Genomic DNA, 26,592 nt, shown 5'->3' on the forward strand with positions numbered 1-26,592 from the left:
GGAAGGAGGATATTTTTGGATCTATCAAAGTTTTGTACAAAATGTTCTTCTCGGCGGGTGTTAAAACATTTCCTATGGACCATTGTTTTGTGGACCAGTGTTTATCTCTTGCTCTACTGTCCCATTCACAAATAAAACGTGCAAACTTTGTAAATCATTTTTGTTGACAACAAAACATGCAAGTTATTCTGATTGTTCCTTTGTTAAACCCAGATCTCTTACTAAGTCATTTTATTTAGATCGTGTAAACAACAGTGATTGTAAATTTTCTGAAGGGCACTGAAATTCATCATCACTTACTGGGCAAAATTTATCACATACTGATTCATACTTAAAAGCGTATGAGTTAAACACTGAAAAGTAAGGTTACGTTTATTAGAATAAAGAAACTATATAGCTGTTAATGAAGAGAAAGGTAAACAAAGAGTGTAATGCAATTCATTAACAGTGCTACCAAACAACATTAGATTTCTCTGTACTTACGGGCACTTACGGGTACCTACATTAACTATACACTTTTTGTATGGTATACCAAAAACCATTTGACGGCAATGGCAATGTGCATAGCGTGTTTGCTTATTTCGAGGAAGTACCAAATGATCCATATGATCAAACCTAATGTCTAAACCTTATTATGACCTTTCGAATGTGTTTCATTTTTTTATTTTGTATTAATAGCGCCGTGGCTGCTCGTCTTCGGAATTATAACTGATCTAATTCCCCACCTCTTTGTCTATGCAACTGCCAAGCATTTTGCAGAGCTACATCAATACAGTGTGCCACCAGCAGAAAATACCATTTCTTGGTCCTCAGTAAAATTCTATAAAGGCTCAAATTTTGGTCACATCTGTCTACTCCTCCCATGTTTGCATTGTACAAATTTACCAGATGTGGCTGCGACACCTAAAATATGTATTGTAAAATGTCATGAAACTAAGCATGTTGTTGAAAATAAAAACTAAATGCTTTTGTAATAATAATCTAAAAAACTATAACTTAGGTACCTGAATATTTGTACGTTCTTTTCGTGAAAATCTTTTCACCCTATGCAGGGAGTTTACGCCTACTGCATTTGAACACAGGGTGACAATGCTGTTGTCATGCCATTTCATCACAGTATTGTTCTGGTTTTCTGTTTTGTTGAAATCGAAAACGCCTCGAGCTTGCATTTATTTTGAGTTTGTTAGTGGCCCATTAGGTAGGCGATTTTCACGTATTGTGCCGGTAGCGTTGAAAGTTTTCTCCGATAGCAATTTTAACAAAGATAACGTGAGAAAGAAATTATCAAAAAATAGGTGCATCCGTTTATTAAGTCACCTAGTTCTTAAAACGTTGGCATACTCCAATACAACAATCAATATATTTTTCGCTAATATTTGTAGTAGCACCTTGGTAAGGTTCCATCCAATTTACGTATCCTAATCTACTTGCTCCTACCCAAAGTTTGTAGCCATAGCGAATTAGCTTATTGTGAATAAATTGTTTACAGCCATGGCGGCCGAAATCTGGTACCATGGCTTTGTCAACACATTGCATTTCCTCACATTTACCAAATTTCAAAAATGCAGCATTGAGGTGATCAAACAATGACCTAACTTTAGCAAATTTTCCGGATGTATTTATAGTGAGGTTGTCAGTTAGGTAAAAGCGAGATAAAATATATTCAAATTTATTTCTTGACAAAGCTTCAGAAACCAGTAAATTTTGACTCTCTTTCGTTTTCCCAGAACATTCTCCACCTCGGAACTGGCACATATCCACTGAGTAATAACACTTTAATGAATGCTTTTATCTCACGATTTTTTATTTTCAGGCAATGGTTTTGTTACCTTGCATATCGATTTGATTCGACAACCATTAGGTCCAATATTTTGTCATCAAAAATAAAGAAAACATATCTTAAGAGGTTTGCAGATTTATTTTTTCTTGATCGTTACTAAATTCTTCACATCTTTACCTTTTTTCTTTATTGTTTTTGTTCTCTTTGATGACGTTTCATATTCTTCCACTGATGGACCATCTTTGTCATCTTCTGTATTAGGGAAAATTTTTTGCCTTGTACTATATTTATGAAAATTTATTTCAGCAGGCTCTCTAAGCTGTTTAGCAGGTAGAATATTTATGGTAAGTATGTCTTCGTCACCAAAATCTTCATCAGTTTGAAAATCCGGGGCATTTTCTGGCGGAGAAATAGTCAATGACGCAACGTTCTCTATCATATCTTCCTCGTCCTCCAGCATACCCAGTGCATCATTTAGTGAAAAACCCCTGGAAGTGTAAATATACATGGCATATGCTGAATTATTGATATATTTTGTATAAAAGCATGTAATTTACGCAAAATAAAGTTCTGTATGTAGTACTGTTTATGTAGTATGTGTTTAACGTCCTACATGTAGGACGATGTGGAAAAGAGGTTTAAAACTATATCATAACATATTTGTACGTTACTGCTGATCCTATATTGCTAAATATACTTCTTTTTACGTTAAAATGTACATCCCAAAATATTATTTATATAGTTTTAAAAATAAAAATTTTGCTTACCTTATGAACGAAACACCATACTCGGCCATTTTCAAATTTACACAATTTTTGATGTTAACTACACAAATATTATGGTGTAAAGTTTGTTTCACGAAAAATAACCAAGTGCTTAATGGTTACCTGAGTTGATTCTATTGTGTATACAAGAGTCTCTCAATAAACTACCGAATTACACAGGGTCGCACTTCAGAAAGTTTGTTATTTAATATATTTTATTGGTAGCTGTGTAATACACGATTATAAAAATTTATTAAATTATTTCATATAGGTTAGGTAAAAGACAATTCTTAAACCATTGCTCAAAAAACTCTGCCGTTGTATCCTCATGATAGTCCACGCAGGAGTCTTTAATGTTATTTGCAGAAAGCCATAAGGCATTTGGGACCCAACCATTTTCTGATCCTGCATGTAAAATTGTTATTCTTTTCCCTTTGTTTGATGGAGCTTTTGTTTGACATCTGTTGGAAGAATCGGACCATCCTTTGGATGGTGTTTCATGAGTGTCAAACCATGTCTCATCCAGATAAATTATTGGTCGATCTTCTGTACGGTACTTTCTTATGGAAGTTATATGTTCAGTATGCCACTTTTGTAAACGATGGGACTCCATAAGCACTTGTCTTTTGTCAATTGTACGATATCTGAAGCCCATTTTAGACAAAATCCTCCAAAGACTAATGCAGCTACAGTTTATTTGTGAATCATCATTAGTAAGCCGTTGTTTTAAAGCATCTAATGTAAGTATCCGTTACTCTTCGTACATTGTGTAAATTTTTCGTCTTATTAAGTCCTTATCACTTTAGTCAATACATTTGGTAGAACCGGCATCCTTACGCTTCCTTCTTGACTTCCTTCACTGTGGTTAAATTTTCGTTAAATCAGATATTTCACTGGCAGCAGTATTAGCAGTAAGTCCTCTTGTAAGTAAAGAACTATATATTGTTTTTACGATTTCTCGCCGCCACATAATGCTGTTTTATAAGTATAAATAGGTATAACACTGGTAACACTTGTAACACTTTCAACTAAATGAAACAAAATGTATATTTAAAAATTTCTCATCGGTTTTATATACTTTTACAAATTATACAGAATAGAGGGAACCTGTATAATTATTTCAGGAAATACTTAACGATCAACAAATTTATTGTGGTCATTAAAAGATCAACCATTGATAGTGAAACTCACTGTTAAAATGTTATTTTAACATAAATTTGTTAAAATATAACAATTTTATAAAATAAAATGTATTCTAATCGTTTTTACAATTTTATACGATTTTTTAATCGTTTTTATATTACCAGGAATTTATTATACAAACAAGATAACGACACTATACAGTGGCTTCAATTTTACCTGAATACTTACCTGCTCAACTAATGTTGACTAAGCTGGGGTACTTGCGGTCGGGTTTTATTGTAATCCTTAAGCACTCAACCATTTTTCGTGAAATAAACTATAACTAATAGTCGTTTTATATTTTATTACATCGGGTGGTTCCTAGAGATCGATTACCTGTAGTCTGCATTTAGTTACTGGGCAAGAATGAGATAGGATCGGACTTGCTTTAGGCGTTCTATATGTATGTACGACGCTGGGCATATCTGGGTACGATTTTCTGACTCATACTAAAATACATAAGATAGAGGCAATTTTATCAAAAAAGTTTTTTCATCGTTGTCTCGTATAATCGTAATATCATTCAATACGTAAGATTTCATTGATTATTTTTTTTTTGATAGGAAACTTCGTCTTAAATTTAGAGGAGGTTCCGTCAAATTTATTGTGTTTTAGTGACAGCACAGCCTCTTCCACTTCGGCTCTTAGAATTTACGTTTTTACTCTTAGGAATTTAAAATAGGTTTTATTTGTATATGACTATAAGAAAAGTGTTTGTAACTATACAGAATAAAATATTTTTCGCGATATACTCACCATACTTCAGCCATATTGTTGGTATCTGTTATCGTTTCTTTGTGTTTGTAGGTTGAATTCTCTAGATTTTAAGTAATATAAAATTATGGTATCACATTTTTACAAAACAAAAATGTATGACTCAATTTAAAACCAAAATGTTTCTTATTTACATATGTCATACCTAATTAGTTAACATTTACGTATATTTACGAATACAATTCTTCGCATTGGCAGGTCATTTTGCAATATAAAATTTTAATTCAATGTATTCGATTATTTATCACGAATTTTCCATATATTATGTTAAAGTATTTTCCAATGACACATATAAACTCTTTTATTCACTTGATAGGTTCTTTGTTTCAGTGGCAAATATCTACACAACATGAAATTTTTAATATTTTGTGTACTTATTTTAGGTAAGGATACTTAACTATAAATATTTAATACATTGGTCATTTTATTTCTTATTCTTGCAGGACATAGCCCTGTTTATCCTCCTAAAGACCTTTTCGGAGGTATTTCTAGTAGTTTTTATTCGGATTATGTGTTTTTGCCTATTTCGCTATTTTCCTGGCTCCATTTTGTCGACATGATCTCTCCATTTACGGCGTCGTCTTCGTGTGTGTCCATCTCACCATATCCAGGATTCCAAAATTATTCTTATCATATCCTCATTCATTTTTCTATCTCTAAGAGAAATTTCTCTTATGGTTTTTAATACTTTTATTTCTGTAGTTGTCATCAATATTTTTGTAAGCGACGTTTTCTCTTTTGTCATATATTTGTTCCTTCCTTTATTAACCCTTAAGTATACTGATATTCTGGCCTAATACTGCCTTCCATCCATCCATCCAATGGCGCTACAGCCCAAATCGGACCTTGGCCTCCTTCAACAGGCTTCTCCAACCATCTCTATTTACCGCTGTTCTTTTCCATGAACGCGTTCCCAGGCAGTTCCTGGCATCCTCATCGACTTCATCTTCCCATCTCTTTTTAGGTCTTCCAACAGGTCTTTTTCCCTGCATTCTTGCATTTAATAATTTTCTGGGGATTCTATTCTCATGCATGCGGACCACGTGCCCTGCCCATCGTAATCTCTGCAGTTTAGTATGTTGTGCTAGAGTTGGTTCGCTATATTGCTCGTATATTTCTCTATTGTACCTAATTCGCCAGTTGTTGTTTTCACTTATTGGGCCCAGGATCCTACGTAATATTTTTCTTTTAAACACATCTAATGCATTGGCAGATTTCTGTGTCACCACCCATGTTTCGCAACCATAACTTACTATGGGCCTGATTATTGTTTTATAGACCCGGAGTTTTGTTTTTCGGTGTACGTCTCGCGATTTGAATATGTGGCCCATCGCGAAATAGGCTTTATTTGCCAGCACAAGCCTTCTATTTATTTTCGTTTCTTCTTCATTGCTTGCGACCAGATCCATTCCTAGGTATGTGAATCTATTTACATGTTCTATATCGTCAATAAAGTGTTGTTGCACCGGTCTATTTGATCTGGTTTGTATGAGTAGTTTTGTTTTATTTGTATTTATTGCTAGCCCTACTGCTTCTGCACTCTGTTTCAACTCAACGTAGGTTTCTTCCGCTGCATTCATTGTTCTGCTCATTATGTTTATGTCATCTGCGTATGCTGCTAATTGGGTAGACTTGTTTGTAAGTATGTTATTTCCGCTCACCGTCAACCGTCTAATTACATATTCCAGAACAAGATTAAAGAGCGTTGGAGCTAGTCCGTCGCCTTGTTTCAGTCCTTGCGTTATCGTAAACGCATCAGTGATCTGTCCCTGAATACATACCTGTGCTTCTGTTTCTGTCATTGTCTAATACTGCCTTATTGACTTCTTTTCTCACTTCCTCTGCAGTGTATGTAACATCTTTATCATAGTAAGTAACATCTTGGAAAATGTGGTTCATTATTACACTTTTGCATGCAGCTCGGATAGTCTGATCAATGATGGTTTTCTGTTGGTCGCGGTCACCTGTTTTATGTACTATTTTAGTATATTGCTTGTTAAGAAGTTCACAACATGTACACCTATATATACTAATCATAAAATATAGATTCCGAAAACGTTTTGTGATGTAGCTCAATTGTGTGTTTTAATTGTATACCTTTTATAAAGAATTTTAAATAAATGTTTTGTTGAGAAGCAATTTTCATAACGTCGGCCCATCGCTGTGGAGATCTGTCGCATTGGCGTTAACTCTAAGGCTTTACTTGGACCAACAACCGCTTTTATGATCACTTCGATGAATATGGCCAAAGAACTTTTAAAATTCTAAAGCAAACAGTACTAGGGAGACGCTGATTGGGTATAATTTCATCTAGAACCGAGATGATTGTGCGGTGAGCCATCCATGGAACTCGAAGCAGGCTCTTCATGTTCACATTTTATTTCTGTATCTATCATACGAAATGGATTTATACAATACAAGTCAAGACAAGCTGATGAAATGATTCTCGGTCGGTAGCTAGATGAAACAGTTCCTCGACCGTTCGACCTGTCCATTGTCTAATGTTACGCAGCCAGGACAGTTGTTTTCTTCCGACCCAACGTTTTCCTTCGAATGATTTTGCCCTGAATGATTAACCGGAGTAAGCGATATTTAGGTCCTCTTATTATATGACCGAAGTATTGGACCTTTCTCATTTTGATGTTGAGCAATTTTCGCTCTTTGTGCACGGTCTCTACCACGCGTTCGTTAGATATGTGTGCTGTCCACGGGATTTTGAGCATGAGACGGTAACACCATAACTCAAACGCTTCTAATTTGTTGACACATTTTATTTTTGTTGTCCAGGTTTCACATCCATAAAACAAAGTGGACCAGACGTAGCACTTCAATACTCTTAGACGTGTGGTCAATGACAGACTTCTACTGCATAATACAGAACGCCAGTTAATAAAGTTTTTCCGTGCGAGTTCTATTCTGGTCGAAATTTCCTCGTCACTTTCAACCCTGCAGTCAATCCAGCTACCCAGATATCTATAGTGTTCTACCCTTTCCAGGATTTTGTTATCTAATCTTACTACTGAGTCCTCGATATTATTTTTTCCGACCACCATCCATTTTGTTTTTTTTTTGCATTGATTGTTAAGCCCTTTTTAGTGCATTCGTTGTTTACAGCATTCAACAGGGTTTGAAGATCTTCTAGACTCTCTGCCATTATTGCGGTGTCAACGGCGTATCTGATGTTGTTGATAATTTCACCACCGATCTTAACACCTTCGCGGCGATGTGTCAATGTTTACAAAAAAAAATTAAAATGGTTATCAGATTGAGGTTCGTCGAGTGTTATGTTCCTACATCTAACGGTTCGTGAGAAAAATTTGGAAAAAAAAATTTTTCCAAATTTTTGGAAAATTTGGAAAAAATATTCCAAGGGGGTACACTTGGATTTTTATCAAATTTGGTTAATCAGCCATATTGGCGTCAATTTTGGTCCGAGAGTCAAGCGAATACACATTTCCTACATAAAAATTGGCCGCTCGTTCTTCTGCCATACTCAGAATTTTCCTACATCTAACGGTTCGTGAGAAAAATTTCCACTTGGATGTCTGTATTTGCTGCAAATTTCGTGAAAATTAAAAGTGTATATTTTGTTTAAAATTTGAATTATTTCGATTAAGAGTGACCTGCTGATTAAAAAAATCTAAACACTTTGCCAGCAATTATGTACCGTTTAGCCGGAAAATCGAAAAAACTGTAGACCATTGGATTTTTATCAAATTTGGTTAATCAGCTATATTGGCGTCAATTTTGGTCCGAGAGTCAAGCTAATACACATTTCCTACATAAAATTGGCCGCTCGTTCTTCTGCCCTACTCAGAATTTTCCTACATCTAACGGTTCGTGAGAGAAATTTCCACTTGGATGTCTGTATTTGCTGGAAATTTCGTAAAAAATAAAAGTGTATATTTTGTTTTAAATTTAAATTATTTTGATTAAGGGTGACCTGCTGATTAAAAAAGTCTAAACATGTGGCTAAAAATTATGCACCGTTTCTCCGGAAAATCGAAAAAACTGTAGATTTTTGAATTCGACTTTTCCCCTTTTCCGGCAAACTGGGGTTAAGAGAACAGAAAAAAAACACATGCTTGGAATAAGCTAGACCAACTGCATGCACCAAAAGATTAAACAAAATTTTTTTTTTGGAAAATTTTGAAAAAATATTCCAACGGGCCCTTGGATTTTTATCAAATTTGGTTAATCAGCTATATTGGCGTCAATTTTGGTCCGAGAGTCAAGCGACTACACATTTCCTACATAAAATTGGCCGCTCGTTCTTTTGCCATTCTCAGAATGTTCCTACATCTAACGGTTCGTGAGAAAAATTTCCACTTGGATGTCTGTATTTGCTGAAAAGTTCGTGAAAATTTAAAGTGTATATTTTATTTAAAATTTGAATTATTTCGATTAAGGGTGACCTGCTGATTAAAAAAATCTAAACACGTTGCCAGAAATTATGCACCGTTTTGCCGGAAAATCGAAAAAACTCTAGACCATTGGATTTTTATCAAATTTGGTTAATCAGCTATATTGGCGTCAATTTTGGTCCGAGAGTCAAGTGAATACTAATTTCCTACATAAAATTGGCCGCTCGCTCTTCTGCCATACTTAGAATTTTCCTACATCTAACGGTTCGTAAGAAAAATTTCCACTTGGATGTCTGTATTTGCTGAAAATTTCGTAAAAATTAAAAGTGTATATTTTGTTTAAAATTTGAATTATTTCGATTAAGGGTGACCTGCTGATTAAAAAAGTCTAAACATGTGGCTAAACATTATGCACCGTTTCTCCGGAAAATCAAAAAAACTGTAGATTTTTTAATTCGATTTTTCCTCTTTTCCGGCAAACTGGGTTTAAGGGAACAGAAAAAAAAACACATGCTTGGAATAAGCTGGACCAACTGCATGTACCAAAACATTAAACAAAATTTTTTTTTTGGAAAATTTGGAAAAAATATTCCAAGGGGGCACGCTTGGATTTTTATCAAATTTGGTTAATCAGCTATATTAGCGTCAATTTTGGTCCGAGAGTCAACCGAATACACATTTCCTACATAAAATTGGCCGCTCGTTCTTCTGCCATAGGTACTTAGAATTTTCCTACATCTAACGGTTCGTGAGAGAAATTTCCACTTGGATGTCTGTATTTGCTGGAAATTTCGTAAAAATTAAAAGTGTATATTTTGTTTAAAATTTAAATTATTTTGATTAAGGGTGACCTGCTGATTAAAAAAGTCTAAACATGTGGCTAAAAATTATGCACCGTTTCTCCGGAAAATCGAAAAAACTGTAGATTTTTTAATTCGACTTTTCCCCTTTTCCGGCAAACTGGGGTTAAGGGAACAGAAAAAAAACACATGCTTGGAATAAGCTGGACCAACTGCATGCATCAAAAAATTAAACAAAATTTTTTTTTTGGAAAATTTTGAAAAAATATTCCAAGGGGGTACCCTTGGATTTTTATCAAATTTGGTTAATCAGCTATATTGGCGTCAATTTTGGTCCGAGAGTCAAGCGAATACATATTTCCTACATAAAATTGGCCGCTCGTTCTTCTGCCATACTCAGAATTTTCCTACATTTAACGGTTCGTGAGAAAAATTTCCACTTGGATGTCTGTATTTGCTGAAAATTTCGTGAAAATTTAAAGTGTATATTTTGTTTAAAATTTGAATTATTTCGATTAAGGGTGACCTGCTGATTAAAAAAATCTAAACACGTTGCCAGAAATTATGCACTGTTTGGCCGGAAAATCGAAAAAACTGTAGACCATTGGATTTTTATCAAATTTCGTTAATCGCCTATATTGGCGTCAATTTTGGTTCGAGAGTCAAGCTAATACACATTTCCTAGTCGCAACTGCTATATGTAGTAGAAGTGTGGACTCTGAAAGCCCAATTCGTAAAAAAAATTAGAAGCATTCGAAATGTGGCTATATGATCATATTTTAAAAACTATAGTATATTTAATATCTACTATAATAGTATATTTAAATAGTCTCAAACGAAGAAGTGTTAAGACGAAATGAACTTGGCAGAAAGGTTATGATCACAATTAAAATAACAAAAACATCGTGTCTGGACTACATACTTCAAAACGATAAATACTCTATTTCACGTCATCATGCAAGGAAGAGTAGAGGAAAGAAAAAGCTTAAGAAGAAAGAAGAAATCTTGGCTGAAGAACATTAGAGATTTGATTAACCTCAATGGGGAACAGATATTTCACGTTGCAAAAGGCAAGGCGTTTAAAGAAATGATCTTCAACCTTCGTTAGACGCGGCACAATAAGAAGAAGAATCTACCATACGATACAAGCATTCCGAGGTAGCTGAAATTCATAACTTATTCAATGATGTATTGGTTAATCATTAGGTGATATCTGATGGGACTCTTGGATATAACCATTGACTGGGTTTTTTCGTGGAATATTAACATGTTTAACTTATGTGACGTTATCTTGAATCCGTAAAGTACGCGCTGGAGATCTTCATTTTCTGCCATGATTATTGCAACATCCGGGGGATGCTCAAATATCTATTTTCCATTTTCCAGCCAATGTTGGTTTTATTTACGTTTTCTATTATCTTCTTCATGACCATGTTAAAGAAGTTCGGATTGAGGCTATTTTTGCCTGATTCCTGTGACACGGTTATTTCTTCTGTCTGTTCATGTTCCGCTTTGATTCTAGTTTTATTGCGACTATTAATTTCCCTGATTATTGATGTGTTTTAGTCTATATCCTCCTATTTCTAAAATTCAGTTTTTTGTACATTGTATTATTACAAAATTCGATTATAACAACGGCCAAGAGACCGGTATATTGCGTCATACTAACCGGAAGTCCTTCTCAAGACACTGACAATTTTAATTTTTGTTTTTTACTAAAATATTCATATAAAAATGTATGTATTCACATATTAATATTTACGTAACAATCTGAAAAAAAATTAGTATCTATTTATGTAACTGTTGCATCTAATATCTATTGCTAAAAATCTGTAATTTTTGTTGTTTTTTTATTTTTATTTCTATAGTAAGAAGTACGGATTGATTTATGCAAATGATACATAATACTTTTCATAGTGTCATAAATAAAATTAGTATGCACAAATCTAGTTAGCATTTCTGTAGTTTGGAGAGCTTCATTTTAACTCCAAGTGGTACAATTTTTTTCCAGGCAGTCGTTTTTATTATCCCCGCTACCTTGGCTGTTGGCCATAATACTTCGTAGAATATTTTCGTCAGTAGGCTCCTCGCAGGTTGCGAAATCATCATCGACAGCAGAACATTGTTAAAGTTCATAGGTATTTTTTCTCGTCCTCGCTCAGAGAGACAGCGGATCATGATCATCATCATCATTGTTAGCGGCAGCCACTGGGAACAAATCCAGCGTGTTCATAACAGTTGGAAATCGTCGCTGACGTAATCTTGTTTCAGGCGTCGTAAATTATTAGAATCGCATCCAGTATTGTGATCTTTGGATACTCGGGAATGGTATCTCCATTGACATCAAGACTAAGGAGAAATTTTAAAACCAGATTTTTACGAAAGTTTCATTTTAACACTCTAATTATTCTTCGGTCCATAGGTTGCAACACAGATGTTGAATTAGGGGCCAGGAAAATGAAAGTCGCTGATTAAGGGATGAGCTGGACAATTATTGTCAACCAGAAGCAAATTTTTTTTTCTTTTTTTTAATCAATTCACGATACCCATCGCGCATTTATTTGATGAAAATATCAGATGTCATCCAGACCTTCGATTGCTCTTATAATCTACCAGCAAAAATAGTACATTTTTAAAACATCTTGAGTTTTTTGACTTGCCCATAATAAACAGCTTTTTATTATCGTGTCACTCATGTTAGATGCAACCATCACAGTTATGCTGTCTTTCGAAAGTTTTCCTCTCGAGCATTTTTCACCTCTAAATTTTAATGTTGTATCTGGCATAAGTTTATAGAATAATCCAGTTTCGTCTGCATCCAATATTTCATCATTACTTAGTTTTTCACGCAACTTAGGCTAAACTTTGGTTTGCCATTCAGCCACATCGCTCTGTTTAAACGACAAAGACTCTCCAGTAACTTTTCCGGTGATACTATTGTATCTAATCTTGAAATAGTTTATCAAACTTGCCAAACAATCAAAATTAAAAATATTTAGCTCTTAAACAAAAAATTTGCCTTTTGTTGAAGCATAGACTTGATTACGTTCCAGCCCAAACTATTTTTAAAGTGCAAAAGTCAGTTTGTTCTTGAAACAGATGTGTAAGACCCTTACACGTTTAGGTTTTAAAACATTCGCGTTAAACAAAGGTTCTATCTTGTGTTTATTTTTCTTTGTTCTGAATATTGACGAATGATTTACACCGAATTCCTTTGCAATCGTTACATTTGATTCACTTGTTTCTAAAAGTTGTATTCTAAAACTTTTTTCTTCAACGAAGAAACATTTTCGTTGTGAAAAAGCCATTTTTGCAGGCGGGCTCACTCAACACAAAAAAGTGATTACAAAAAAGTTTTCTTATTCTGTATAAGTTGACCGATCAATTTCAATGCGGCAATGAGCTTCCTTGTGTTGGATTTTTTTTGAGAAGCAGTATAAATATTGATTGGAGCCATTCCGTAGGTATTATTTATGTCCTTTGTGTGGTGTAAAATAAATCCAAAAGTAAGTTAATAGATTCAGTTTCCGCAATTTTGAGTAATTCATTGAAAATTCTTCTGCGATTTTTTTGCTTCTGTAGCTACATTAGCTTTCCGTTTTCGATTACCTAGTTTTAAGTATTAATACAATGGTTTTGAATTTTGTGTTATTAATATTTTCTGTTTCTATTTTGTTTACAATTTCCTCTAATTTTTAATTTATCTTGGAGTTTTAATTTATTTGTCTTTTTTCTTCAATTTTTGTATTTTTGTTGTTCCTCTTCTTTGCCTGTGCTTGTTTTGTTTTTCTCTTTCACATGGAGAGTACATGGTCTATTTAATTCCCCTCCAGACTTACTGGTCTCATCCATGTTATTTTGTGTATATCTTTGTGTCTATATCTCGTGCTACTTATGTCCATGTTTAATTCCACTAACTTACATAGTCTTTCTCCAATAAAGTTTGTTCTTCGAAGCAATTTTCTTTGAGTATTTGGTTATTGAAATCTAAATCTACTATAATAATTAGTATATCTCCTCCCGGTATTTTCTTAGCGGTTTCCTCTAGTGTTTCCTAAAATTGTTGTTTTTGTCAAGGATCACTGTTTTCTGTGGGAGCATAGACATTTGGACAACGTGTTCGTTTTGCTGTTTACTCTTATGTTTTATATTCTTTTACTTATGGGTTTAATTTCCAAACTTTATATCTCATTTCCCCCATCAATATAAAAGCCGTTCCTTTATATCGCTGTTTTTATTTTCCTGCGTACCATAATGTGTAATTTTCCATTTAGATTTTTTATTTCCACTCCATCTGGTTTCCTAAATTTCTATAATATCTATTTTAAATTGTTTTAACTGTGTCACTAGTGCTTCCATTTTTCCTGCTTCCCACAGCATTCTCACGTTCTATATTTTAATTTTTTTGTCATTTTCTTAATTCGTCTAGTTTTTTGGAACATTTTCAATTTCTGTGAGTTTATTTTCACTTGCATTAAATTTCAGCACCTTATCTTTTATTTCTATTTTATGATTTCTGATTTTTACTTTTGCTCCTTCTTCTGTCTTGTTTTGCTATGTCTCTGATTTCTTTTTGTATTTTTGCCTCCTTGGACGTCAGCGCTGCATCTATATACTTATACATTTTATTTTCAGTTTCAATTTCTTTTGCCATAATTTTTTGTATATCTTCTCTTGGTCCCTCTTTATCTTCCAGATTTACCTCAAGTCCTGTTCTGACTGATATATTGCGTATTTTTCTTTATCAATCTTCTCTAATTTATTCTTCATGATTGTTAATATTTTTTGAATTCTTCGTTCTTTCTTCTATTTTTCTTCTCTCTTTTCTACTTTACTTTTTTAATTTTATATACCTACTTTGTTTTGCCTTTTTTTTCTTTATATCTTCCAATTCGTTTTTCATGTGCTTGATTTCATTTTTAATTTGTGATTTGCTTGCAGTATATCTTCTTTAATTTCTTGCCTCATTTGGCTCAGCAATTTCTTAATCTCTGTAATTATATAATTGTATCAAAATAAGGAGTAAAACTTATTATATAGTAGCTGACTATCTCTGCAACTAAGACATCAACACCAAACGATAATGAACCTCGTTTTAAACTGAACATTACATAGTTCTGTTATTTGTAAGTTGTTTGCCTGACCACTATAGTGTATGGTCACTATATGTCATTGATAGTATATATTTTCCATTTAAAAGACTAAGTTTGCTAATTTACTACTTGCATATCGACAACTGATATAAATAACATTAAAACTCCACTTAAAATGTTACTCAACTATGGCTGAAAGGACATCTATAAAGGATATCCTTTATTTTGGTTTAACAACTGTTATCCTATCTTATGTACATATGAAGATGTTTACCAAAATAACTTCCATGTAACTGCAAATTTTGAATCACTTGTTGAAAAAAAAAAGTTGTAACCAACATTTTTATTATTGATGAATATTTTTAATAAAAACATTTTTAATAAAAGCTCAAAAAATTTATTGAGCAACTTTATATAACTTCATTGTGAGTTGTGACACAAAAAAGTAAGATAGTGGAATATTGCTATGAATAACATCGTAGGTAAGTCGATTTACAATGATTTTACTTCCAATACTAAACATTTTGTGGGAAGACGAACACTTTAAATGCACCAAAGGTACAAGTCCATCATTCGATAAATCTGCTAAAAAAAGCAATAACCAAAGAAGTAGAAAAAAACGACAAAGGGATGCAAGTGTTTGGAAAATAAATGTGTTAAAGAAACTTAGGAACTCTGGCCAAATATAATCTAGCAAAACTGGAAAATTAACGAAAATGAGAGATTTGAGACCTGGATGTAACAATAAATGTAACAGAAAATGTAAATCGAAATTATCGGAAAATAATTCTTAATGATGAGGCTTAATTTATTTAATAATTTTTGGGCAATGGCTGATCGTAACAAGGAGTGCGAATAGTTACGTAGATATGCTTTCAAACAAGAGAGAAAAGTTGCATAGTTAAAATTCTCCAGAAAAAACTGGACATATGAATATAATTAGCAGTGAGCACAACACCGACTCCAAGTTTGTGAGAAAACATGTTTTGACACTTTAACATGTAATGTATATGTGGTTAACTACGCTAGTCAAAAAAATTAATAGCCAGGAAGGTGAGGAGCATATACCTAGAGATATGCGTGATCGCCATAAGAATGAGTAAATGCTGTAGACGAAAAATATTAAAAATTCCATTCGTGCGCATCTTCTAGCAAAGGAATCCCACTACCTAAGACAAAGAACAACTTAGACAAATTTTGATAAGTTCTTTACGTTTCCCAAATTGTATATACTGTTTAATGAATGGATGAAATAAATGAATGAATAAAGAGTCAGTACAGACACACATTCAGAGTTTAATAACGGTTTTTTGCACCGAAAAAAGATCGGTAATCTAGATAACACTAAAGCGGAGAAAGACCAAATAGACAAGTAATATGCTTTACATATTGTAAACAAATTTGTAGAATGTGAAGCCAAAACTCGCGATGAAGAGGTTTCTAAGAAAACAGAAACGGCTTGCTTTGATTTGCAAAAAATATTAACTACACCCTAATCATATGTATCAATGTTTTGTTATAAAAGGAAGTTTAAAGTATATAATTTTACTATATTTGATAATAAGTCTGCATAAGGTTGTTGTTATAATATGGGATAATATGGAACTACATTTAAAAAGGAACCTATTGAACTAAGTAGTGAGCTATTTGATTTTATGAAGAAGAAAGTTGCTGGTGGAGCATTAGAATTTAGATTTTATTCAGATTGTTGTGGATGATCCAATCTAAATCAAATAATATTTCTAATGTACAGTTAGCAGCTAAGATTATACATATTAATATTACGTACATGTTTTTTGAGGTGGGTCACTCTCAATCTGAGGGTGATTCAATCAATGTCCTTATTGAGCAGAGAAAAAAGAACCAAGTTGTTTATATTCCACAATAGTGGTATACACTAATAAGGTGTGTTAAAGTGACAGGAAAACCATACGGTGTAAAACAATTAAGTCAAAATGATATATTGGAGTTTAAATCAATGTTAAACAAAATATCGAATAACGAAGTTAGACATGGATAAATGCCAAGGTTTCTGGTCAAAAGTACAATACATAAAAATATGTAAAAAACAATCACATGTTTTTATTTTTTAGTACAATCTTATTTGTCATCAATTATCGTTTATTAACATAGAATGCAAACCAAAATTGAACAAAACGGCTACCAAATCCGGGAATAAAAATATATAAGATTTATGAGAACTACAAATCCTTTTACTTCATATAACAACTTCATAATATAAAGATCTTGTTGCTTTGTGATCTAGTAGGGCTATACCAGAGCAATATTACAGTTTTTACTTTAATCTTAGCCACTATCAACAAACACAATACTCGGATGATGACTCTGAATAAGTTTGCTAGGATTTAACTTTGTTTTTCTGAATAAAATATTAAAAACTGTTTTTTAATTTTTAAATGTTCATTTTGTAATAAATAAATGTATGGTGTGAACTTAGATACTTGTTTGAGTAAAAAATCACGTTTTAAGTAAAGACAATAAACAAACTAATAAAAATCTCTTTATTTTGATATTTACTCATTAGTTACCCTTTATATGCACCTAATCCAAGGAACATACTTTGTTGAAATATCATTGTATGAACGACTGACAATGATCTTCACCTAAAATTCTTAAAAAACTGTTATTGTAACTCGACCTAAATCTGGATCAGTAATTTTAACAATGTGATATGTGAAGGTGAAAAGATGAGGAAAAGTTATAAAATATGTATTAAAAAAACTACAAAAAATATAAAAGCTGAAGTAAAAAAATAAAATGTTTAAAATTTAAATCGCTCTCCTCTAAACTAAGCAATAGCGAGTAACAATATTGTTTGGCTTAATGGCTTAATATTAAATGCACAGGGACTAGTGGTTTCCAGTTGTCTCCTGCATCCTTATGCCGTTAAAAAAATTTTTGGTTTATTCTCCTGTAGGGCCAGTTTCAAAACTTTAGGGCAAAGTTGTGCCCTATTATTCACGACCTCATTCGCCGGAGCCGTTGGTCAGTAAGTGAGGGAGTGCTTATACCGGCAATCACTCGATTAATGATTCGCCACGCTGATAAAATATATATAATGCACTATATGCTTATAGATTGCCAAATCAAATCTTATATAGATCTCTTCCTTACATTTCTTTATTACTTATATACATTTTCTTCCATTGTCTGCATTGTTATTTCTATCATCTAGATTTATATTTTTTAAGTATTCTTGTCAACATATAAAAAATATATTTTAATAACTTTTTTAAGAATTTGTATTTTGCGAAATTGACAAAATATAAGGTTTATTATTGAGTAATTCTATAGCAATTTGTTATGTCGCTTAAATATTAGGTCCATCTCAGAATATTTTTACTAAATTAGTCTGTAATCACTCAACAGCTTCATGTTCTTTTACATTATTCCCATTAGGTTTTCTTTTGTATTTACGCTTAATATTTTTCTTCCACTACATCTTTTTGCTGCCTCCCTTACTTCTTTTAAGAAGGTGAAATTCAGAATATTATTCTTTTTACATATCTCGTCCATTTATAACAAATAGTTAAAACTAGCCATACTTCTTCATACACTGTTTCAGCTTCAGAAACTAATTCGCTGATTTCATTACATACTCCATCTAAAGTAGCTAGTATTCTACTTAAAATTTTGTTATCAGAGTGTACTATATACCCTATAGATTCACTGCTATAGACTTTTTCTTCAATCATCACAACTAGCTGAGTAGTTACATTGTACTTATTGAAAAATTTATCTTGCTGAGCTGTAGTAACTTCAACAAATTGCTCTATAAACAAACTAAACCTGTGGAGTTATGCCTCCCCAATCAGTCTATTCGTTTTTGCATTAAATTTCTTTTCTGCAAGGTTGGAAGGCTCCCACATTTTTATTTGTTTTCTGTATCATATACAAGAACATTATTCTCTAAATGTTGTATAAAATTTTTAAAATATTTGGAATACACCTACTTTTACTATTGTTTTGACAACCTGTTTTGACAACAAGAAATACTTCTTCATTTCTTATTAATCGATTAAAGTCATCAATTTGTAACTTAATATTATACTAATCATATCCAATAATTCACGTCATCTTAAAAAATACTAATATTGTTTTCATTTTTAGGTACATCTACAAGCTTGTTTTCTAGTGTTTCCACAGCACCAAATTCCCATCGCGAGCGAAGAGAGATATTTGATCAACTGCAAAATTTACAATATATTCCAGTTGTTATACAAGACGTAGAAAAGTTATTTAAAGATATAAATGTGTTAACAAAATCATTCAATATACAACTCCCTACCGGTTTTCCTGTGGCACGATAAGATACCTACCTTACTTATATTTAAAATATATCCATATTACTCAATTGTTTTAATAAAGACAACTTACTAAAAATTTGGAATATTTGAAAATTGTAAGAAATTAGACTACAAATTAATTTATCGTTTTTAAAAATTGTATTGGCTATGTAATAAAACAGATTTGCTATCTTTGTATACTAAAGACTTTGGAATATTTGTGTTTACCTAAAATTCGTAGATATAACGACACGAAGAATTTCAAAAAATAAAACCTTAATGTATTAATCTATATATCTACGGGCATCACTTCAGAACGACTGTACCAAGTTAGATAATTCTTTTTTTGTTGTATTTGTTATTATCAGGAGAAGGTTTACGTAAAAGATAATTTTCAAAAAATTGTACGAAAACCGTTTTTCTCCCATTTCAAATCGCAATATAACTAGTAGTTGGTGCCATATTATGACTAATAAAGGAAGCTATGATTAACAAAATACATGTCAATATTGATAAACTGACATAACGACAAAGCTGTAAGTATTTCGTATTGCGGCTTTACATAATAACGATAATTTACAAGAGAAATCATAAGATTTCCTACTTGGCGAAACTGTATTCAAATCTTTACCACTGTGCTTTCTACAACTTGTAAAGCAAACAGATTGATGAATTTGTCGGCAAGGGAATCTAAAATATACATTATACATTCCACATGCCGTTCACCATGATCAAAATTCGTAGTGAATTCAGTTTCTGGTACTTCAAACAGAGTAAAGAAATGAAAAATAATGACGGTATTAGATGTTTATTTCGATGCAGGGCAGCGGCAAGCCGCTTATACGTATTTCAACCCCTTTAGGTCTCATCAGAGCGGCATATGGTACTGCTCTGAATCGAAACAAAATCTATCCCGTCGTAGGACAATAATTATCGAAGTAATTATTTACAGACGTTACAACGCCATCTAATAACAACAAGAGAAATCATAAGATTTCCTACTTAGCGAAACTGAATTCCAATCTTTACCACTGTGCTTTCTACAAGTTGCAAAGCAGACAGATAATTATTTCAATAATTATTGTCCTACGACGGGATAGATTTTTTTTATTCAGAGCAGCAGCAAATGCCGCTCTGATGCTCCATTTTTTTTTTATATATAAAATTGAGTAAATATTTTATGTTTACATGTAACCTTAAAATTTTAAATCGTAGTTATATTGTTATATAATCTTTTTCAAAGTTAAATCATTTTAAAAATTTCCGTTAAAAATTGAACGATTCAAAAAATATACTAAAATATAGTTTATATTTAAACCACTACCACAATTTTTGTTACCAAAATTTTTATTAGAGATATAGAATAAAAAAAATACAAATTTTATAAAGAGTAATAATAATTGCATAATTAAAAATGATTTGCACATTTACAACAAAAATATACACAATGTTCAAGACAAAGAAAAATGGTATTTTTTGGTACTTTCTGTCGTTTCCACGGGGACACACTTCACATGTTGTTCATTGTTTCTTGTTTGGAGGTCCTTGATAGTCCTCTCCGCTGTCATTTCTTTTTAGTTTCGCTGTTATGGCTGATGGTATTCTTTGATTGTTACCTCTTTTTTTAATATATGGTTTAATTAGTGCCAAACCATGTTCTTTTAAAAAAAAAATCTGCGTTTTACTTTTTCAGTTGGCTTGTTATGTTGATAAATACCATAACTATTTATTCCTGCATTATTAAGCAGTGAAAAAAAATTGTTAGAGGCCATCGCTTGCTATTACGAGACACATTATATTATAACGCAGACATTTCGTCAACCATAACCACGCCAACTTTTGTGTGATTAGAAAAGTCTATATTCTCAGGTTTATTTAATTTGTGATCAAATTCTGTATCATGATGAAGTGAAGAAGCTACTAACACTATTTTATTTTTCGTCGGGACAAAGGACACCAAAGAAATGCCTTTTTTAATTCCGAAAATTGCGTGGTTTTCAGCTCTGTTCTTGAAGTTCAAAAATATGGTCGGTATTTCCCATTTGTTGTTACGAATAGTTCCAGCAGATGTTAACCGATGTTTACTAAGCAAATATTCCATTATCGGTTAGTACCACGGATTGGATTTAGAAGACTGTTTACTACATTAAACGGTATATTACTAAATTGAAATGGTCCTTCAGGCTATAAGCCAACATATACCTCTAAATGTAAAATGTAGAATGTTTTGGCATCCACTAAGGCAAATATTTTATTTCCATATTTGGACAACTTATTGGGGATATATTTCCGAAAGGAACAACGTCCCCGAAAAAATTCTAATATTTCGTCGATCGTCAAGTATCGACTAGGAATAAAATATTGTTGACAGTTGGATACAAATTGATCAAAAACAGCTCGTATAGCTGCCAGTTTATCTACTCTTTTTCGTTCTTAATTCCATTCACTTTCATTTTTAGCCTGAAAATGTTGATTTCTGTTCCATCTGTAGTCCAAAGATCCTCCAGATTTAACCTATTGGCTTTATAAACAAAGGTTTAATGAAAGAGTTATCAATGAAAACGGAAAAAGAATGGTGGAATTCTGCACATCAAACAAACGATAACCAACATATTTTTTGATCATAAAATTCAACACAAATACACGTTTGAAAATACAAGAGGACATAGATCAATGATAGATTATGTGGTCACAAACAGAAAGATTCACCATAAACAGATAGTGGATGTGAGAAGTTTGACGTCACCCAATGTGGGAAGCGATCACTATTTGGTACTTGGTAAAATTAGATTCAATGAAAGATGGAAAGAGAAGCTTAAACAAACCAATGCAGAGGAAATAATAAATATTGAAAATTTAAGAGATGACTCCATAAAATCATTATATTAAAACAGGCTAGAACAGCAAATACAAATGGAAAATATCGAAAATGAAAGCAATGTAGAGACTAGCTGGAGAAAACTTGAGAAAAATATTCTGGATGCTGCCCGAGAAGCCCTTGGAATAAAAATAATAAACTAAAAGTGGTCAACGAAAACACCATGGTTTACTCTATAGGTTAAACAAAAATGTCACCAAAAAAAGAAAGCTTTCCTAAAATATAAGTCAGAAAAAACGAATGAATCATATGAAGAATATAAAAGAATATGAACTGAAACTCATCAATTGGTAAGAAAAACAAAAACCTATTGCTGGGAAAGATTCACAAAAGGACTAGAGATAGATTTCTATGGACAACAGAAATAAGTCTGGCGCTTCATAAGACAACAAAGAAGCGAAATGAAAGAACTAGTTGAAATAGAACACATACAAGAGGATACATGGGTGGCCTTCCTGACAGAAATGTTTAAAAAACAAAACGAAGAACCTTTACCAGAAACGCCAAATATAATAACTGAGGAAAAGACCGAAATCACCCAAAATGATGTGAAAGAAGGAATAAACAAATTAAAAAACAGAAAGTCACCAGGAGAAGATCAAATACCAAATGAACTCTTAAAATATGGAGGTGATCACCTTGTACAACAACTGCAACTTCTTATTAATAAAATAATCACCACAAACAGAATATCAGATGAATGGAGGAGAGCGATCATGGTGGTGTTTTTCAAAAAAGGAGATAAGAAAGACCCCAATACTTATCGAGCAATAAATCTATTAAATACAACACTCAAATTGACAATAAGAATAATAGCGACAAAAATAAACGAACGAATATCTCTGCAAGAGGAATAGCAAGGATTTCGGACAGGAAGATCATGCACGGATGCAGTTTTTGTAATTAGACAAATAAAAGAAAAGTCGCTGGAATACAACAAACCAGCATATATGTGTCTGATAGATTTGAAGAAAGCGTTTGATAGTGAGAATTCGGGACGCGATACATTTATTATATGAAAAGGGAATATCACTGGATTTAGTAAAAACCATTGAGAATATATATAAAGATAACATAGTTATGGTAAGATATAAAGAAAACTATCGCAACCTATCAAATATGAACTGGCATTAGACAAGGAGAATCGCTGAACCCATTAATATTTAATCTGATAATGGATGAAATCATAAAGAAAGTTAAAAAAAGAAGAGGATATAGAATGGGAGAAAAGGAAATAAGGATTATATGCTACGCCGACGACGCCATAATAACAGCCGAAAATGAAAATGACCTATAAAGATTAATTAAAGAATTCGAAGATACAACGCACATATAAAACATGGAGATCTCAACAGAGAAAACTAAAACGATAGTGATATCAGCGGAACCGAGACGATGTAAACTAGTCGTAAATAACAAAATAATAGAACAAGTGATGGAAACTGAATACTTGGGAATAAAACTGTCAAGCTACGGAAAATTGGAAGAAGAAGTACAAAAACAAGTGAACATGACAAACAGAGCAGCAGGATGTCTCAACAACACAATCTGGAGAAACAAATACCTCACAACGGAAACGAAAACCAGGATATATAAATCAACAATAAGACCGATAAACGTACACAGCGGAAACAAGAGCAGATACGGCGAAAAGACAAACACTACTGGAAACAACAGAAATGAAAGTCTTACGAAAAATAACAAACCAAACTCTTAGAGACAGAGTAAGAAGTGAGGAAATACGAGCGAGATGTGGTATAGAGGAAATAAACGCGTGGACCAAAAGAAGAAAAGTGGAATGGAATCAACACATCGAAAGAATGACAGAAAATAGAATAGTACGAATAGCAAGAGACAAATCGCCAAATGGAAGAAGATCATTGGGACGACCGAGGAAAAGATGGTCAGACAACGTCAATTGAAGCTAAAAACCGAAGTAAAACAGGCATTAAGCCTATTTATAAAGTAGGCAGAAGAAGAAGGCTTTATAAACGCCTGATAGATACAATAATCCGAAAACTGCACGAATTTCTTCTGCGTCCGTAGGCTTGGTGATATATTTATGTTGGTCATTATAATTCTAAACTGATTTTTTATTAGTGCATTGGACAATATATTCTACAATAATATGATCCACGAACAATTACCAGCAAGAAATGGGCGACTTGCAATGTTTTGCATTTTTTCGAAGACCGGGAAGTAAAGTAATTAAATTTTCTTGTCGTGTTCTAACCGATTTATTAGGACAGTTCTTTGCCCATTTTGTTTTCCCATTCCGTCCGATAAAAAACTTAAATTGTTTTACTTTATTGTCTTCAAACTTTTTGTTGTCTCGAGAAGATTCTTCCGACGATGATAGACTTTCCTTATTAGAAGTTCCAGGCTGACAATTTTCCACTGATTAAAGTTGGTTTTCTAAAACATCCTCACTGGGACGAAGGCTAACCTGCCGACTTTCATTTTCAGATTCGCTTTCTGATCCTAACTCTGATCCAGTTAATTCATCCTGCCAAAGCTTCAAGAGAGCTTCTTGTTCTTTCTCCCAACTACACATATTTCTATATGTCTGAAATTAAGAATAGCTAATCAATTTTCAATATTCCTACCAATTAAATTATGTATGTTTTTGTTAAATAAATCAAGATAAATTGTGCTAGTATAAGAACCTACCTGTTAACCTTCCGTTACTCGCGCCAATTTTCTGTGATCGAATACTCGCGCACGGTGCAGAAGACCAGGTCCGAAAAATAGGTTAGTAATATTTTTAATTTTCTTTTTTTGAAAATTGTGTACAATTATATTGTTTAATGAATATATGATTATATAATTTTGTAGATATTCGTTTTTTTCAACTAATTTTCATTGCTATCCATTTATATATACAAAAAACTTTAAAAATTAAAAAAATACGTTGAGTATTGTTAAATTTGTTTACTAGGAACTTCAAGAAATTAATTCAATACACAAAAGAATCAAAAATAAAGAGTAATTGTAACAAAAAAAAGAAATAATAATTAAAATTTTCATAACATGAATTACACAATGATGTAACCAAACACAGATATTTTGTGCATATTTGGCAGTAATATTTTGTTTTCCTATTTTTTCGCCAATGACAAACAGCACAGCAACCTTGAGCTCCAGGTAATATGACTGGTACTTGTTCCGCTGGTAAGCGACATATCTCCCTAAGCCTCATTCTGAAGGTTCTTTGTAAACTGGTAGACATAGCCTGTACTTTTTGGTAGTCACTGGTTAGTAATATCGAGAGTTGCAGTAAAAATTCTTTACGTGGTGTTTTAGATTCTTCATTTAGACTAGTATAAACTACAAAAGAGTTTATTCCTGCTACATTCAACAAACTAAAAAAGGAACCATGGGCCATCGTCTTGTGGCACAGGTGCAATTTATTGCGCGCATAATTTACCTACCACATCTACTCCGCTCTTCGTCTCATTATATATAATTATCATCTCAGGTTTATTTGTAGTAGGATCAATATCATCTCCATGGTGCATTGTAAAGATAAGTAGGACGTTTCGATTTTTTTTTGAATATGCGAAGCCAAGGTGATTCCGTCAATAAATTCAAACATTGAAGAGCCAATGCCCCTGCCGTTATTTTGTATAAATTCTAATGGCAACTGTTTTTTATTTTTTCGAATAGTACCCACTAAAGTTAATTTTTTTGATTTAAAGTTATCAGCTAGAAGCGCACTATAAAACTAATTATCTACATTAATATTCCTATTACTTCCATAAATGAGTACACAAAGTCTTTCTACTACGTCTTGCGTCGCTGTACTAAATTAAAAAGAGCCATTTGGTTGTTTTCCGACATAAACTTCTAAGTGAGTGGTATAGAATTGTTTTGCATCGGAAATGGCAACAATTTTTATACCGTATTTATTCGGCTTGCTAGGAATATATTGTCTAAAACTACAATTTCCTCTTAAAGCTTCTAGTTTCTCATCTATGGTAACATAACCAGAATGAGAATAGCATTTTTTAATGTTGCTGTTAAATTTTTCTAACAATGTTCGTATTGGAGCAAGTTTATCTACTTGTATTCTTTCATGTCTGGTGCGAATGTTATCAAATCGCAGACATTGTAAAATAAATTGAAATCGAGGCTTACTTATTACAAGTCGAAAAGTTTCAATGTCAGTGCGCGATCTGTTTTTCAGAGATCTTTTAAATTCATGTTATTTGCTTTTCTAATACCACCAAGATAAAGGGGACTAATTAGGGCTTTGGTTTTGGCAATATCGGTAGGTTTTGCATCTCTTTGTCTACTGTAATCATTTGTAACACTTTGAATTTATATATTTGTACATTCAACAACTAGATTTACCATTTCTTCATCAGAAATGCAATTTCAGATATCAATAGGTGTTGAGTGAGTTTTAATAAATTGTTTTATAGCTGGCAATCGTACAAATATATTGGTACTGCGTGTTCTTACATTCTTTGGTGGACAACGTTTTTTCCACTGTTAATTTATCTTTACCCATAAAGTACGGCTTCCTTCTGAAACTAACATTTTCTTCCTCTGTTTGATCGGCTTCAAATTCCTGTTCAGTATCACTACATTTAGATCGTTCTTCTACATAGTCAATTTCATTTTATTGATCATCATCTTCATACGTTT

General features: G+C 32.7%; 1 long non-coding RNA gene across 1 annotated transcript; it reads left to right on the forward strand.

Moving 5' to 3' along the window:
- The first annotated feature begins 4,759 nt into the window (after positions 1–4,759).
- LOC140434937 (uncharacterized) lies at positions 4,760–19,269 on the forward strand. Its single transcript, XR_011950097.1, has 2 exons — positions 4,760–4,883; positions 18,889–19,269. It is a non-coding gene; the product is annotated as an uncharacterized lncRNA (long non-coding RNA).
- Positions 19,270–26,592: the final 7,323 nt, after the last annotated feature.

This window comes from Diabrotica undecimpunctata, chromosome 2, assembly GCF_040954645.1.
Source record: "Diabrotica undecimpunctata isolate CICGRU chromosome 2, icDiaUnde3, whole genome shotgun sequence".
In the NCBI taxonomy this organism is placed as follows: domain Eukaryota; kingdom Metazoa; phylum Arthropoda; class Insecta; order Coleoptera; family Chrysomelidae; genus Diabrotica; species Diabrotica undecimpunctata.